General features: G+C 42.2%; 1 protein-coding gene across 9 annotated transcripts in view; it reads right to left on the bottom strand.

The window, feature by feature from the left end:
* LHFPL2 (LHFPL tetraspan subfamily member 2) overlaps window positions 1-16,525 on the bottom strand; it is a 157,895-nt gene that overhangs the window by 72,410 nt on the left and 68,960 nt on the right. For 8 of the 9 annotated variants that reach the window (XM_023618117.2, XM_070234640.1, XM_023618119.2 and 5 more), the window contains one exon: window positions 8,557-8,614. The gene's annotated coding sequence lies outside the window, so the exon portion shown is untranslated. Of the gene's footprint in view, window positions 1-2,674; window positions 2,948-8,556; window positions 8,615-16,525 lie in introns of all 9 variants that reach the window. The other variant, XM_070234638.1, reaches the window with a different exon arrangement.

Genomic DNA, 16,525 nt, shown 5'->3' with positions numbered 1-16,525 from the left:
TCTTATACTGCCAACAAACAGCCCAACTTTCCTGGATATATTTTTAAAACTGAACAGAGATGTGTAAAAAGATATACAAAGTTTATATTTATTTATTTTTTTAAAGATTGGTCCCTGAGCTAACAACTTGCCAATCCTTTTTTTTATTTTTGCTTTTTTCTCCCCAAATCCCCCAGTAGAGAGTTGTATATTTTTAGTTATGGATCCTTCTAGTTGTGGCATGTGGGATGCCACCTCAACATGGCCTGATGAGCGGTGCCATGTCCGCGCCCAGGATGCAAACTGGTGACACCCTGGGCTGCCAAAGTGGAGCACAGCAACTTAACTTCTCGGCCATGGGGCCAGCCCCCAAAGTTTATATTTAATGGTTAAAAAAAATCAGAAAACAACTCAAACGTCAAAAACAGAAGAAAGGTTAAAATGATTTCAATATTTGCCATAAAATAGAATATTCAACCAGTGAAATGCTTTAACAAGAAACTTTTAATGATATGGGGAAATGTTTATAATATAATATTAAACAAAAAAGTAACTGAGTATAAAGTTGTATACAGAGTAAGCACTCAACTTTGTGAAGAAGAGAATGTACAAGAAGAGACACTCCTAGGAACCTGGTCACTAGATTGGCAGTGATGACCCCTAAGGGGACAGGCTTTTTTCCCTGCATGCTTATACTGTTCTGTATGAACATGGATTTTGATAATCGAGAGAAAAACACACATAAACATCTTCTGGTAATTGTCGCCAGCCATAATAGTCAGTACATAAGGGCCATTGCTTGTCTTCAGGTGTATACCAGTGTTCAAGGGCAGAGGGAAAACTGAGGTGAAAAACCATCTTTGCAGGGCCAGTCTGGTGGTGTAGTGGTTAAGTTCATGCGCTCCACTTTGGCGGCCAGGGGTTCGTGGGTTGGGATCCTCACGCAAAAATAGGAAGATTGGCAACAGACGCTAGCCCAGGGCCAATCTTCCTCACCAAAAAAACCCCATCTTTTAGAAGGAACACTGAATGACTACACAGAGCAAACGGGCCCACCCATCCACCCTAGACTGCTTTGGGAATGAGAATAAACTTCTTTGTTCCTTAAGTTCCTAAAAAAAACCCCCAAAAAACAAAAAAGACACATCTTTGCTTTGAGATGGTGCAAATGATATAAATACGCAAGCATAAAACAGAAAATCACAGCAGCTAAAGAAAAATATAACTCCTGGGGGTTTGCCCAAGTGACTTTCTCTGCAACTACCCTTGTACCAAAATGCCTGACAGTTCTAGAAGGATTGACATAAATGTACCTGATGTGGGGTATGAATGGCCAATAAATTGGCCGCCCTGACCATGAATAATGATGAGTCCATGAAAGCAGATGATCACCACCCTAGGCTGACTGTGTCTTTCCAATCCATAGTTTCTCCAAGAATATTAGGAGAAAAATGGATTGACCTTCACCCAGTGAGGGATGCAATTTGAGAATGAAGCAAGAAGAGCGAAATGTGGTGGTGAGGCAACAAGAGAGGAACCAGCTCTTTCAGATTAGTCACACTAGATTTCTAAAGTGGATTTTCAGTCGTATTTGCCTTCATTAGATGAAAGGGATGACCTAAGCTGGGAGTTAATGACAGGAAGTGTCCATTTCCTAACACAACTTGGCCGTGGATATAGAACAATTTGGATCAAAATCAGGTTCATTTCCGAGTCCATCTGAGCTTGCCAACTAGCTTCAAGAGTTTTTCACAGGCTGTTCTGGGCTGGTAACATAAGGTACAGAGATTGGGGCCAATTCCATCTTTAGAGGTTGCCTGGCACCCCAGCCCTATAACCTGTGGTGAGTGGCTGGCCCATGGCTCAGGGGAGGCTGGTGCCAGGGGTGTCTGGAAGGACAGGACAGAACCCTGTATGATGAATTGTTTCCCCAGCGTGAGAGCACAGAGAGGGAAAAGATCACAAAAACTTTGGTTATTGAATTAATCCAAAAGGGAAGTAGTTTAAATCAATATTTAATTCAGAAGAAGTCAGTTTCTGTTAGGCAGCCATGACGAAGTTTCAAAGCGCAAGACTGGGTGTTTATGGGGCAGGATCGCTGAACTTCAGAACTACACTGCTGCCTTCTTTAGTGGTAAGCAGGCATTGCTGCAGTTCGACGTGGGAAATAATAAAAAAGAATGCCAAATAAAAATGCATACGGCTACTACCTACCTGTATTAACAAGCTTCATACATTTTACAGTGACGACGAGGGAGATACCTCTACACTCTCCCGGTGTATATTCATTCAGCTGAGGTCAGTTCATGCCCTCCCTTTTAAGGAGCAATTTAAAAAGCAGATCATTAAGGGGGCCAGCCCGGTGACGCAGCAGTTAAGTTCGCACGTTCCACCTCAGCAGCCCAGCGTTCGCCAGTTTGGATCCTGGGTACGGACCTATGGACCACTGGTCAAGCCATGCTGTGGTAGGCGTCCCACATATAATGTAGAGGAAGACCGGCACCGATGTTAGCTCAGGGCTAATCTTCCTCAGCAAAAAGAGGAGGATTGGCAACAGAAGTTAGCTCAGGGCTAATCTTTCTCAAAAAAAAACAAAAAGTGATCATTAAAGTAAAAAAGCTTTCTATGTAAGGATCCTGGCATTTCTTTGTATAGATGGAATGACAAGAGGAGTACCAGTTGGAACCAAACCTACCTGCTGGAAGATTTGCGTACAGCCTTTTTCATAGACTTCCCCATTTGATCACAACAAAACTATGCATTTATTGATGTGAGATCCAGAACATCTTTGTGGAGAACCAGAATTCCCTGTGCAATAATCCATCAGACAGAGAACCAGAATTCAGAGGAAGATGGATGCTCTGGCCACATCAGCACCGAGAAGAGTTCCTTTCCACATAGGGAAGCACGCATTCCTTCTTTTTAAACTCCCTGCTCCGCCACCTCTCCCCGCAGCAGATGACTTTTCCTATTTCTCAAAAGAAACAAGACCACCACATGAGAATTCTCTTAACTTCTATTCCTTGTACTTTAATGTTACCTATGGCAAGCCCCCCCTTCCTCTGCCACAGAGCTGCCCCAGCTCTTGTCCAAAGCAACGGCCACAGGCACCTGTCCCCTGGCACCGTGCTTCATCAGTATGCTGCAGCCTGGCCCACCCCACCCTCCCAAGTCTCCCCCCTCAGCCCTCGTCGCTTCTTGCCACTGACACCTTCCTACCTGGTCTCTTGGCCTCTGGTCAATCTGCCACCCGTGGTGCCTTCTTAAAATTTAACTTCACTTCTCTGCTTAAAAGAACCTTTGTGGCTTCCCAAATTATAAATGGGTCATACTCCCAAAAGTCCCTTATAAATTGCAAAGTATACTTCCAGTTTATGGAGATTCATGCCTCCATCTGCCCAACATTGACTGAGCGCATAACATGTGTCAGGCACTGTGCTGGGCAGCCTATCATGTCCCTCAGGTAGACCTCTCTTCAGAGACTGACACAGAACCAGCTCCACAGTCTAACCATCATTTATCCTTCACTCATCCAAATGAAGCCACCGAGCGCCCACTACTCATCAGACTCTGTACTGGGCTCAGAGGCTATAATGAAAGACTCAGAGCTGCCCTAAGGAAGTTTACAGTCTACCGACAGAAGCAGCTCTTCACAGAAAGAAGAGTGCCCTGGCTGGCAAGAATCCTCAGGACTCTTCTGTCAGACAGGCACAGGTCTAGCCAGAACTTACATGAGAAAAAAGACAAGCTGTCAACATGCAAGTAACAAAAGCAGAAAAACAATTGCATTCGCGTTGTCTCTAATGCATTTAATTACTTTGATTTGTTTTCATTAAATCTTGAAAACCACTATCTATTTATATTTTATTTTATCATTTTCCCATCCAGAGAGCACACATTTAGTCCAACCTACCCTCAGTAAAGGGAGACGCTATTATACCCGCTCTTATTAAGGGCTTCCCCTCTCCTATTAACTGCTTCCAAGCTGCTGGTGGAAATGAATTCTAGACTCTAATACTGGAATTTAAAAATCTCAATGTCATAACAGCTAAATTCCCTACAAGGAAAAGCTTTCTTTAGCTAAAGATTCTTCATGAAATTTGATAAAGCTTTCTTTTTAATATAGAAATAGCAATCCTGCTTAATTCCTGGCTAGAGCTTACAATATTGGAAAGTAAACTTGCTCGTTCACTTAACTCAGTCTGGAAAATATGAGGCTGGTGATGTATTTGCCATGTTTGTCATCAAAGGGGTGCGAGTGTCACAGATCGAGTCCTTACAAGGGAAGAATTTTGACAAGGAAATTGGCCGATGTTTGTAGGCACCAGCTACACAGGAACAGGATCAGAGAGGTGAGGAAACCTCACTAGCATCAGCGGAGACAAAGCCAAGACTCAAACCCAGACCAGTCTGATTGCAAATCAAACATACTTCCCCCACCTCTTAGAATACACTGCAGTGTCACCCAGGACATGAATGTCAGGCAAAATACTAATACTCTTAATTGGATTATCTTCTCTTGTTTCATAATACTCTGGTGACAACTCAACATCCAGCCAGCAATCATTCCCTTAGGAATTTACCTCCATATTTCTGGTACCACAGTAAGAAGAGAGTGCTAATTCACTCTGGGTGATTAAAAGTCATTTCTCCTGGATGGCATTTCCTAAACTGATCTCCTGGGGCATGGCTAAATGGGACCTGGAAACGCGGTACCTGCATCAAATGTCAGAGTCAACAACCATCATGGAAGCAGCATCTTTTGCAGAAGACTCGTTTTTGGGTTCACATCCTGGGGGACAGCTGGGAGTGCCTCCCTCGGTTCATTTCATAAGGAAGCTGAGAGGAAGGACCAGAGCAAAGACACCGAAATGGAGCCTCAGGCTGGGGTGCATGAGGTTCAGGCAACACATCTGCTACATGCCTTTTCCTTTTCTTTCCAATTTTGAGTATTTTTAAAAATTCCTCTAAACTTAATTGGTAGAATGTGAAACAAAAACCTTAAAAGAAGAAAAAAAAAAAAACACTTCCATAATTTTCACAACCTACTGACAAAAATTATATTTTACTTAATAAATTAGAAATTATTCAATTCTGTCAAGGATCTTCTAGAGCAACACTGTCCAATGGAAAGATTACATGAGCTATGTACGTTATTTAAAAATTTTAGTAACAACATTAAAAAAGCAAAAAGAAATAATTTTTTCTTGAGAAAGATTAGCCCTGAGCTAACATCTGTGCCCACCTTCTTCTAAAAAAGAACTTAATTTTAATATTACATTTAACTCAAATATCCAAATATTATCATCTCAACATATAATCAATGTAAAAAGTATTAAAAATATTTTACATCCTTTTTTTCTAATACCAGCACTTCAAATCTGCTGTGCATTTGGCACATCTCAATTCAGGCACTAAATTTCCATCAGAAATAGTTGATCTGAGTTAAACATTACAAAATTCACCATTGAAAAAGTCAATCTGCATGCCCAAGTTGTCCCAAACATACTTAAAAGTTTTCTAGTAACGGAATTAACTATCAGCTTTAAATTTTAAATGAACTAAAATTAAGTAAAATTAAAAATTCAGGGCCTCAGTTGCACTAGCCGTATTTCAAGTGCTCAACGGCCATAGGTGGGGAGTGGCCACCATATTGGACTCTGCAAGTCTAGAACTTTTGCTTTGCTCATATCTCAATTCTAGTAAGAATTCTGCCTTACTAGCCTTTCCTCCTCTTTGCTCGTGAAGGAAACCCAGAAAGACTGACTCCCAATGCTTTGCTCTTCCAATGAGCAAGGCCCATTGCAGGATACGATCGCTCTCAGTTTATTCAGGACAAAGATGATCATCCCTGGTCTAAACTACCATATCATGATATAAAAAAGTAGTTCAATAAGCCCAAGTTCAAACCTGAGAGATTGTAAAACTGTAGATATTTTTTCAAGTCAGATTCTGTGCCTCCCTTCTTGTGTCCTGGCAAATTTATCAGCATCTTTATTGAGATTCACTAGGCGCTAGGTCCACGTGCCCTACTCCACACACAGCACATCACTTCATCTCACAGCAATCCTGTGAGACAGGTGAGAGCCAGAGGGTGTTAATAATTTGCTCAAGGTCACACACCTAATTAGAAGGTGTAGAGCTGGGATTCAAGCCCAGAAAGTCTGACTAGATTAAAAAAAAAAAAAGCCTGCCCACTAGAAACCCCCCACTACTAACCACACACCCTAAATTCACACTCTTCAAAGGCTTCTCATGATGCTCATGGAGTAGGCAGGGCAGAACAGAGCAGGCATTACCTGGCTGCTTTACCAGTGAGGCACAGGAGGTGCCTGGCAGGGCAGTTCCTCCACTCCACATGCAGTGCTCTTGCCAAAATAGCTGGTGTCAGGGAGCCAGGCAGGGGGCACTTGTTACCTGCTATGAACCACACACACTGCCATCTTTGCCTCATTCAATCTGCCAAACCATTCTGGGCAGAAGGGGTATCCACACGTAAGGAAATGGGGGTTCCATCAGGTAAAGAAACATGCCTTAGGCCCCACAGCCAACTTGCACCACAGATGGAATTCCAGCCCAAGTCTGTGTCCAGCAGAGGTGGACAGAGGGCCTCCTGACAACAAGGCTCTCCCCAAACCACAATGACCCTCTCTGCTCTAGAGAAACCTTCCACCAAGCTGATAATAATGTGGGTGATGGTATATATAATAGAAAGCAGGATGAGATTCCTCCGTAATTCAGACACTGTTAATTCAGAACGGCCGTTCCTGTGTCTGTCTGACTTGGTAAAGTTTTACTGTATTTATATGGAATTAATTCCCAATAATAATAATAAAAAGAAGAAGGCTGGTATTATCTGGTTAAATCTTCAGAGAGGGGGACTTCAAGGGTGAACACGACGTAGTTCCAGAAGGCACTGGGAGAACAGAATTGGCTTTTCGCCAGAGCTGGATTAAACAGGCCAGCCTGGCAGCAATCCAAGGTGACAACCCACAACGGGGGACTAAATCATCATTGGAATACATCAGAAATATGGAGCCACGTAACTCGGTGGTTACATGCAACTCCTTACATAATGGGCAAAATGGCAGTCAGACCTGTTTCCATTCAAGCAGACAGTGCCTCTGAGTGGAACTACGCACACGCCTCGCCAGCACAGGCTGTCTCTGGTGAGAACACTTTCCCTCATAGAGCGGGATGAGTAAGACAGGCCTCACTACCAGCCTCAATGTCACCTGGCTGGCAGGCAGCTGAAATTCTGGATCTGAACAACACATGGCAGAGTGTTATTATTACTCAAATTTTAAAGAAGTTTACGAACACCTGGTTCAGGAAATCGCATGTAATAAATCCATTATTTTCAACATACAGGAAAAGGTATATATTTTTTACTAATAGAAAATCAGTTTCTCCATTCCTACTAAATAAATATGGAACAGATATCTAAAGTTATCAGTTTGATAAGGTGCCAGTGAATGACCAGCCTTTTCAGGACACCCACCTGTCTCAGGTGAGCCCTGGCTTTCCCATGAGAAGGAAGCTTGCTCGAATAATTTCTTAACTCACAAGCGTTTACAGTTCCCATAAAAAAACACAACAATCAAGCTTCCTAATCTAACCCGGGCAGCAGTAGTTGTTAGAACAATTTAATAACATTTGAGGAATCAATAGTTCAATTCATGACATAAGGGCAATTCTTCCTTCCCCAGAATCTCTAAGCTAAAAAGATCACCTTTCCACAAATGAGACGGTGTCTGTCAAAATGCTCTGCGAATCCCCTGCACATGGCAGACCCTCTTGGATAGGATGTCGGTCGGTCCCAAATCCACACCACGGACTTGCTCTCTTGGCCTGAGCTGTGTCCTCAAGTTCATAGCAAGGCCCCTCTAGGCCCAGGCTGAACAGGCCTCTCCCTTGCGAGAAGCAGAGCTGGATCCAAGTCTCTGGGGGCAGTTACTGAACTTCCACTGTCTTGATTTTGTTGAATGCATACTGTAGGAGATTACTCAATCCCTATTATTGTTACTAATATTTTCTACTAATAAAGTGACGTTTATAAATTAAAATCTTAAGAGTTGATCATAAATAACCTATTACTCAACTATTTTCCATTTTTATTTAGGCAATTCTTCTACCTGAGTTGTCATCAAGTACTAAAATTGGGTAATTTGAACTGGTCATCTCTACTTCCCTCTTCAGAGAGAAATGTAACAAATGGTGAAATGGTCCACAGAGAAGCTCAAAACGAAAGACAACTTAAAGTCAGCCATGCCTGTTATAAAGAGCTCTGAAACTTGTTCATAAACAGTGACAAAACAAATCACGTCAGAATGGAAGCATAGCAATTACAGCATTAAATTTAATACCACTTATGAAACTGTACATGGTCCTTTCCGACATTCATGTGTGCTCATCGGAGTGGTGTTTCTAGGCAAAAAAACCAAACAAACTAGTGTTTACGATTCAGGGTCCAAAAGTTTGAAACACTGCACCTCCTTCAAGAAGTAAGCTGCCACCCTCTTGGAAGTGTTCCCAAAGAATCAGTGACAATAAGGGTACCTGATTTCATTTACTAACCTTTTATATCTGCAGGAATGCTGGGAAGTCCCAATGAACAACTTCAGAAAAATGCCACCTAGAGAGACGAATTGAACAAAATGTTAGATTTTTTTTAAACACAAAGAAGACTTATCATGCCATTTTCTGTCTCATTGAAATATGTGATGTTTCAAATATCAGTCCCCAGGTTCCACAAAGTTCAACTTGCATTAGAACGTGGGCACCGCTTCCCAGGACCACTGATGCCCTAACACAGGGTCCAAACCACTGAGGAACCAGAAAAAGTCAGAGGGCAGTGGGGAAGGCACAGCCATGAAGACATACCTTTATTGTATCCTTTACTTTCCCCTCGCAAAGGGACCAACTTGAAAATACAACTGTGTCCTTGAGGGCACTTTATGAACAACCATAAAAGGTTCAAATAATCCAGAAGCAAATTAAAGAATGAAATATGAAATTGTGAATGAGGAAACTATCCTAGCAGCACTTTATATCCTTTTCAGTTACTCTGTTAATTTTTTTAAAAGCTAAATTTGCAACAATGTCAAAGACTGGAGACATGGAAACACGGTCATTAATCAGAGGAATTGAGAGGTAAGAATTTATTTAATGATTACTTCATTTATTCCAAAATCAAGTATTCCTTTGGGTGCTCTCAAAGTCTTCAGGTAACTGGAGAAAATTAGAAGCCTATTAATAGGTTTACAAAGCAGAGAATCCCAAGGTATCTGTTCAGCATTGCTTTGAAATATTAAACATAAATGGAACAAATTTCTAGTACAAAATATCAAAGTTACCATTTGTTGGAAATCTACTGTTCACCTCGGACCATGTGGCATCAGATTATAACCTTTCCAGACAGGGAGTATGTCCATTAACAGACGGGGAAACTGATGCTGAAAGAAGCAGAGAAGCTTCCCCAGTATCCTCCAGATCCAGGGTTCCCAAATCACACTCTTTGCACCCTGTCAGGTGGCCCCTTGAAAGCCCCTTCTACTCTGCATAGTCTACTCATCACCTTCTCAAATAGAAACCTGACATTCCCTAATGCCAAACCTCTGGAAAAGAATTTAACTAGCAGATAAAATGAACTTGTGATTTTGCATGTTTAAAAACAATTTCTTCTTTTCAAAATGATTAGCCTAATCGTACTATTTAAGACTATAACGTAAAATAGCACATAAGTGGAAATTTAGAAATAAAGGGTTTAGAGTTCAAGATATATTAAAAAAAAATTAGAAGTAAAAAAATATTTTTAACTGCAGGTAAGATGGATCAAATAGAAAACATTTAACAGCCTCAATTCTATTGATAAACAGGAAAAGGCCATATGCCCATCTTCTATAATCAAACTTTCCAATACACACATCATTAAACTTTGGTAACAAAAGTCTGTAGTATTAGGCCACGAATATCCACACTTATATCCAGATAACCAGTTTAACAGCAGCAGCATCAATGTTAATCCAAACGAGACTGGAGGTTGAAAAGCCAGTATGGGGCTCAAAGGCTCCTCTATCTAAAAAAATCATTTCAGTTCAGTAACAAACTTGAAGATGTCCGACAAGAGTCATTGGGCTTCACTTTATGAAAAATGAACACATAAAAGAATTCTGAACTCAAAGTCCTTTGTTATAATAGCTTAGGGGAGTTATGATTTTTAAAAAACGGTTCTTTATAAGTTAATTACTAGTTAAATTCCAAGCATTTCCCGCTATTTTATTTTACCCCTTTAGGGAAAGTCATGGGAAGTCATGATCAGTATTTTTTCTGGAAACCGCTTCTGCGAAGTAAGCCGCTACGATTATTATGAATGGGTCTGTTATACACGGAGTTCTTCATCAACATCTCATTACCTCTAAAAGCTAAACTTTGAGATGGGCTGTCCTGCAACAATTGTGTAAGGCAGGGATTCGTACTTCTCTTTTATAAACAAGAAAACTGAGCTTCCCAAAATACTGGAATTAGTACAGTTCAAAATCAAAGATAACATTTTTAAGATCTTTTTTGTTACATACAACAAAGCAAAACTCTGGACAGTTAGGACAGATCTCAAGAGCCTAATGATAATAGACAAGCCAGGGCCACATCCTGAGTCCCCACTGAAGCTTTCCAAACTCACACTGCCAGTAAAAAGTACTTCCTAGAATAAATAAATTCGGCCTAAGCTCTGAAGAAAAAGGGCATAAGTTTTCGGTATCATGATTAAGCTTTTCTCACGAGGTCGCATCTTGTGAAACCACCAAAGTGATCAGAAAGATAAAAGACGCCCCAATTCTGTTATTGGGTTTGGTCAGTAGATAGGGTGTTACAGTTATTTTCATTTTTAAAAAAAATGCTATTTCCAACAAATACCACAGATTAAAAATATACTAAGTCATACAGCCCTTGAAAGTTCACAAAAATTAGTCAGTGTATTAGGCATTAACTGTCAGGCACTGTTCCACGAACTTGAGAATTAACTCATTGACTTCTCAAAAAACCCTGAAGTAGGTGCTAGGATTATCCTATTTTAAAGGTGAAGAAGCAGGCATAGAGTTTCGAGAACTTTCTGAAAGTTACATGGCTTGCAAGAAGTGAAGATCTGAACCAATATTCAGTATCACATTTAATCCTAACAACTACACAACACAGGCAGGGAAAAAATTTTAGCCTCATTTTAAATTTGAGGGAAACAAATTCTAAGGAGTAAAGTCACATTGCTTGTTGGCAACAGGGACGAGAAGAGAACCCAGGGCATCTGACACCAAGACCCGTGCTGCCTTTTTATTTGCTTGCTTTGTTTTAAATTCTGTTCATAGATATATAACTCAATGAAGAGATACGTTCTGCCTTTAATCTCTGGGAAGACATTTCAGGGTCCTCCCACAGTCTGTGGTTTTACCATTTTTCTATTTCTCTGTGTGCAATTATGTTTTTCACTTACTGGTGGTTAAACACATGGGAGCTTATAAAAATCAGAAATATTTGTCTTTAATATTTATCATTCTTCCGTCTTTTGTAGATTAGTAGTCTGCTTGGCCATTTGAATTATTTATAACCCAATAAATGCAGGCACTACTAATTCTAGCAAGTATTCTAAATAAATTAAAACCACCATATATTTGCACATTAAGGAGTTAAAAAGTTTTTACTTCTCATTCATCTCCATTTCGGTCGCATGCCCTCCTGTTCCACTTCCGGAGGAGATCCGGAGGAGAAACAATAGCTGCCTTTAGTGCCTGAGCACAGCACCCACGTGACGGGCACCAGCTCTTATGTATTGAATTGAATTGCCAAAAACAGGAAGCTGAGTTGTAAGACTCCTTTCTCGGCTATAAATTTCTATGACTTAAAATGTACTGATTTGAATTGCTTCATGTTACTCTGTAAAACCAGAACCAAGAGGTGTAAATTATCTTGGAAATCATAAGGATCAATTTCAGCTTAACTAAAGAAAGAATGTCATAATAAACAGAGTCACTCCACAGTGGTCTAGGTTGCCTCTGGGGTGGGTTAAGAGGCAGCTGCTCATGATCATAGAAGGGGACAGTCTCAATAACTGTCCTCTAACAGAGACAGTCTTTCCATGTGCCCTGCTGTGATAGTCCACTATGCCCATCCTTGGTGAGCATGGCAGTCCCCACGGCAAAGCACTGCACAAGTTACACAGTACTTTCCAATCCATTTTCTCATTTGATCCACACTCTGTGTAGAAGGTAGCTAGAGTAGGGGGTGGAGGCAGACATCATTTATTATTCCGATTTTACAGACCAGGAACTGGAACAACTTAAGCTGAGTCACACAAATAGTAAATCCTAGAATCTGGGCTCCAAGCTGGGACTTCTGACTCCCAAGTCCAGGGTATTTCTAGCTGGGCAATACTCAACAACCAAGACATGATGCTTTTCAGCTATCACACTCATTCATCAAGGACAGGGCAAGGGTGGGCACCAAAGACTTGAAGCATGGAAGTGAATACCAAAGGAGATCAGCTAAAAGCAAAACATGGTAAGAGCCCTGCTCTCACAAACCATCCCTTCTACCTCACTCGGAAGTACTCTATATATTTGGTAGACACACTCTTCAAGGCTCTGCTTACACGTGTCAACTAAAGGAATAACTGTCTAAATCCTGCTTTACTGTGCTCTATTGATACAATAAATGCTTGGGGAAGTTGGCTCACATTATAAGGGGAGTTGGTGGCAGCATAATAAACACAAAGAGCCGTGTCCCACTTCTGCACTCAAAGCATAAATTGTTACTCAAAGACTAGGCTGGTAGTTTTTTTTTTAAAAAAGTCAAAGAAATACATTGACTCTATTCTGACAGTAGGTCCAGGATAATCTCACACTTGGGTCTGACAACAGGAATTTAACAGAAATGGGTCAGCCATTGAAGGACTGCTGATTTTCTTGCAAGATTTTCAAGGAAAGACAGGAAAGTGTCGAATTTCATGAACCTGTCTACCAAGCAGAGAGACTGGCAGGTTGCCAAAGGTTGGACTGTGTTAACTCACGTGAAATGCTGGGAACCTGAACTTCTACAATGCCCACCCTGCCACTCAGCCACGCAGAGAATGACTGAAGTTCAAATTTCCAGAGACCTCACAGACTATAAGCCAAATGTCGTTCATCACAAACACTTCCTTTTACTCTTAAGGAAGGAGAAATGACTGATTTAAAAGTCACATTAACATGCAGCTGTTAAAGGGTAAGTTTTTAAATCTAGGAACAACAGAATAGCCCACCAATGTGCCACCAACAAGTCAGACTCAATTATACTGCATTTTAACACATCAGGATTGAGCATCAAAACACTGCTATTATTATACACACATAGCCAGGACCATGTTCATCCACATAATTGTTAGCCTTTCCCCATAAATCTACTGGACCAGAAGCTCCTTGAGAACAAAACTACCTCTAGCTTACTCCTCCTCTGTATCTCCTACACTTGGCACAGTGCACAAAGTAGACATTTCTTAAATGTTTACTGAGCAAACAAAAGGATGATTGCATTAGGAACATTTTCTACAGATAAACTGAGGAGGCAGCATATGGGGAAGAGAGAAATACTGGGTTAACAGGAGGGAGAAAATCATCAAGCGAAGATAACAGCAGGAATTCCAGAACGAGGAGAAAGCACAGGAGAGGTCAATGATGACTTGGGGGCATGGAGGGAGCCCGGGGTGGTGGTTCCGCTCTCCACACAGGGGAACTCCTCAGATGGGTGTGTTTTCAAAACGCCAGAGTCTGGACCAACCTTCAAGAAGTGCTTCTGTCCTGGAACATCCTTAGAATATGGGTGGTGGAGGAGGGTGACAGGGGCGGGTATGTACAATTAAAGAGCATCTTAGGTAATTCTGAGCAACCGCCTCCAGATGACAGCCACTCTTAATTTTCTTTCTTTTTAAAGCCTTGAACATAGGTATGTGATCATTTTGCAAGACAGAAACTGCTGTGAATATTGCCGAGCATTGGCAACGTGTAAACCTCATCAAACACCCCAACCACTTGTTCAAGAAGACGTCACTGAAGACTGAAGACACAGGCCACCACGGGCGGACGGGGAGGGCGGCACAGCCGGGCAGCGGGCCGAGGAGCAGGCAGCCGGCTGCACCAGGAACTTGGATGGTAAGTGCTGACAAGCCCCTTCTCTGTTTGACTTTGCTTAGCAGTCTGCATTCCAAATCTGGGCATAAACTTTAAGTAGTAACAGACAAATGTTTCTGAAAGACAGATGCCAAGATGGAACTAGAAATAGAGAAAGTCTACTCATTAAAAAGATTTTCAGGCAGGGTATACATGGACCCATGCAGGCCAAACCATATACGGAGCAAGTAGAGACCCTGCTCGCCTGCTGGCCATTAATGGTAAACCCCTCGAAGGCCAGGAATGAGCCTGTTTGACCTGTGGGATGCTTCCCAAAGACCCCTGTGTAGTGTCACCTGCACACAGGTGAAGCTCCTTGAAGGGGCAGGGCGACTATACCACCAAGACAGGCCAACACAACATTTTGGAAATGCCCTTCCTTTAAAGGATTTGCAGTTTCTTGAAAATGAAGGAAAGCAACCAGAGAAAGGGAGTCTCTGCGTCTATGCAAGGCCAGCTCTCCTGGTGAAGTGGGGAGTTTGCTTTTGAAGGCCTGGCTCCCCTATCTAAAATATTTACCTTTTTCATTACATACGCATAAAGGCATTTATCTGTCCATTATTCTATCCGCTCCCAGTCAAAAAATATCTTTTGGGCACCTATTCCCTGCCAGGCACCAGGGAGAGCAAAACAAACACGGCATTTTTTGCTACTGCCAAGGAAAGGATCCTCTCAGGGCGCTGCTCGGCCAGCCTCCGCCTCAGGGCCTCCTGTCACGACCTCCGTGGGAAGGGCCAGCAGCCCTCGCCGGCACCACAGCACGCAGCGCTCACTGCCGGCTCTTCCAGGCGGCTTTGTATCCTAAGGTTCAGTCTAAGGTGTCAAAGGCTTTAAGCTTTTCTAAAAGTCTGGCATTAGTGAGCAGGTAACAGGACTTTGGTGAAGCAGAGCCAAAGAACGAGATCTTTGATTACACCACGGAGAGACCAGAAGGCCCGTGTCACCTAAGTGTGAGTGACGACACATTCTGAATCAATTCTGGAGAAATAAAATCGCTTCAAATACTAACTGCATGAGAATAGTATGAGTAAGCTTTTAGTGCTTTCAGGGAAAAACACTTCAAGAAATTTTTAAAAAGTCTGTGAAACATAAGAAAACAAGGGGTACATTAAGCTTTAATAAAATATTTTTATAAGGCTTATGACAGCACTAAGTCTTGCTCAGTAACATATAGTATAATTTATCAATAAAAATAAATCCTAAAATGCCTCGGCAGTGGAGTCCTGTCGTGAGGCCTACTTATACAACCACTACCCCAGAAGAAAGAGGAAAGCACAGCCCTGACAAATTAGAGAAAATGAAGGCAAATACACTAAAACCAAAATAATGCCAAAGCTGCGAGCGGAAGATTCCAGAGCTTTCCTGGAGAGTCCCCACTGCAAATTCATCCCATTCCTAATGAGCAACCAGACCAAGGACGACATGCACAGCCCACACTCCTTCATTTAGGAGAGCCATAGCATGGCCTTCCTGCCCCTTCCTCAAGACACCCCCAGCCTCACCCTGGGTCAGAAGCAAGGCCAAGACCCGCCTTCCCTCCCTTAAGCTTTCAGGAGTCACAACCAGGTCCCTTCTCAGTGGCACGACACACGGATGTCTTTTTCAAAACATATGATTGACTGATCTAGTCAAGATAGCAGAGGCATCTGGAAGAGCCCTCAGAACCGGATCCTTGCTGCAATTGTCTTTATAGTGAGAAAAAGAGGTTGTAGGACAAGGGGGATGCAGGGAAGGAACACTCCCAGGGAGCTACCCAGGAAGGGCAAAAGGGGAAATCTGAGTTCTTTCTCCCATCTTTCTTTTCCCAAAGGCAGCATTCAAAGTCAGATGAATGGAATTTGTTCTCTAAGAACATATCTGTCCCCAGCTCACTTGTCCTAGGATTTGTTGTCATGTACTGTGCTCCCCTCCCTTTGTGGCCTTTGACCCCAAATCTGATGCCATGTCCTGAAACCTCAGGGTTGAGGCCCCAGGGCATCTGCCTGTAACTGCTTGCCTCCATCTCCTCCCTAACACCATGTGACACTCTGCTCAAGACCCAACTCTGTGAAGCGTTCTCGAAACTCACTCTTGCCTTTGCCCTCTTCCCATCCCTCCCTCCTCTGAGCTCATGCAGGCTTCCGGGCACAGCTCTGTCACACCCAGTACACTGGGTAATAAGTATTTGCTTGTCTGACTCCCTGTTCCAAGTCCATCATCCATCGCTGACTAACATTTATAAACAGTAGCTTGGGCAACATTACAAAATGGCCGTGACTCAGTTCTTGACTAGGAAGGACTAACAGAGGGTCAAGCAGGCTCCGGAAATCAGATATTCATATGGCTTGTCCCCTCACTGCATTCAAGTCTCTCTT

This window comes from Equus caballus, chromosome 14, assembly GCF_041296265.1.
Source record: "Equus caballus isolate H_3958 breed thoroughbred chromosome 14, TB-T2T, whole genome shotgun sequence".
NCBI classification, from domain to species: domain Eukaryota; kingdom Metazoa; phylum Chordata; class Mammalia; order Perissodactyla; family Equidae; genus Equus; species Equus caballus.
This window is presented reverse-complemented; position numbering and strand designations above follow the sequence as displayed.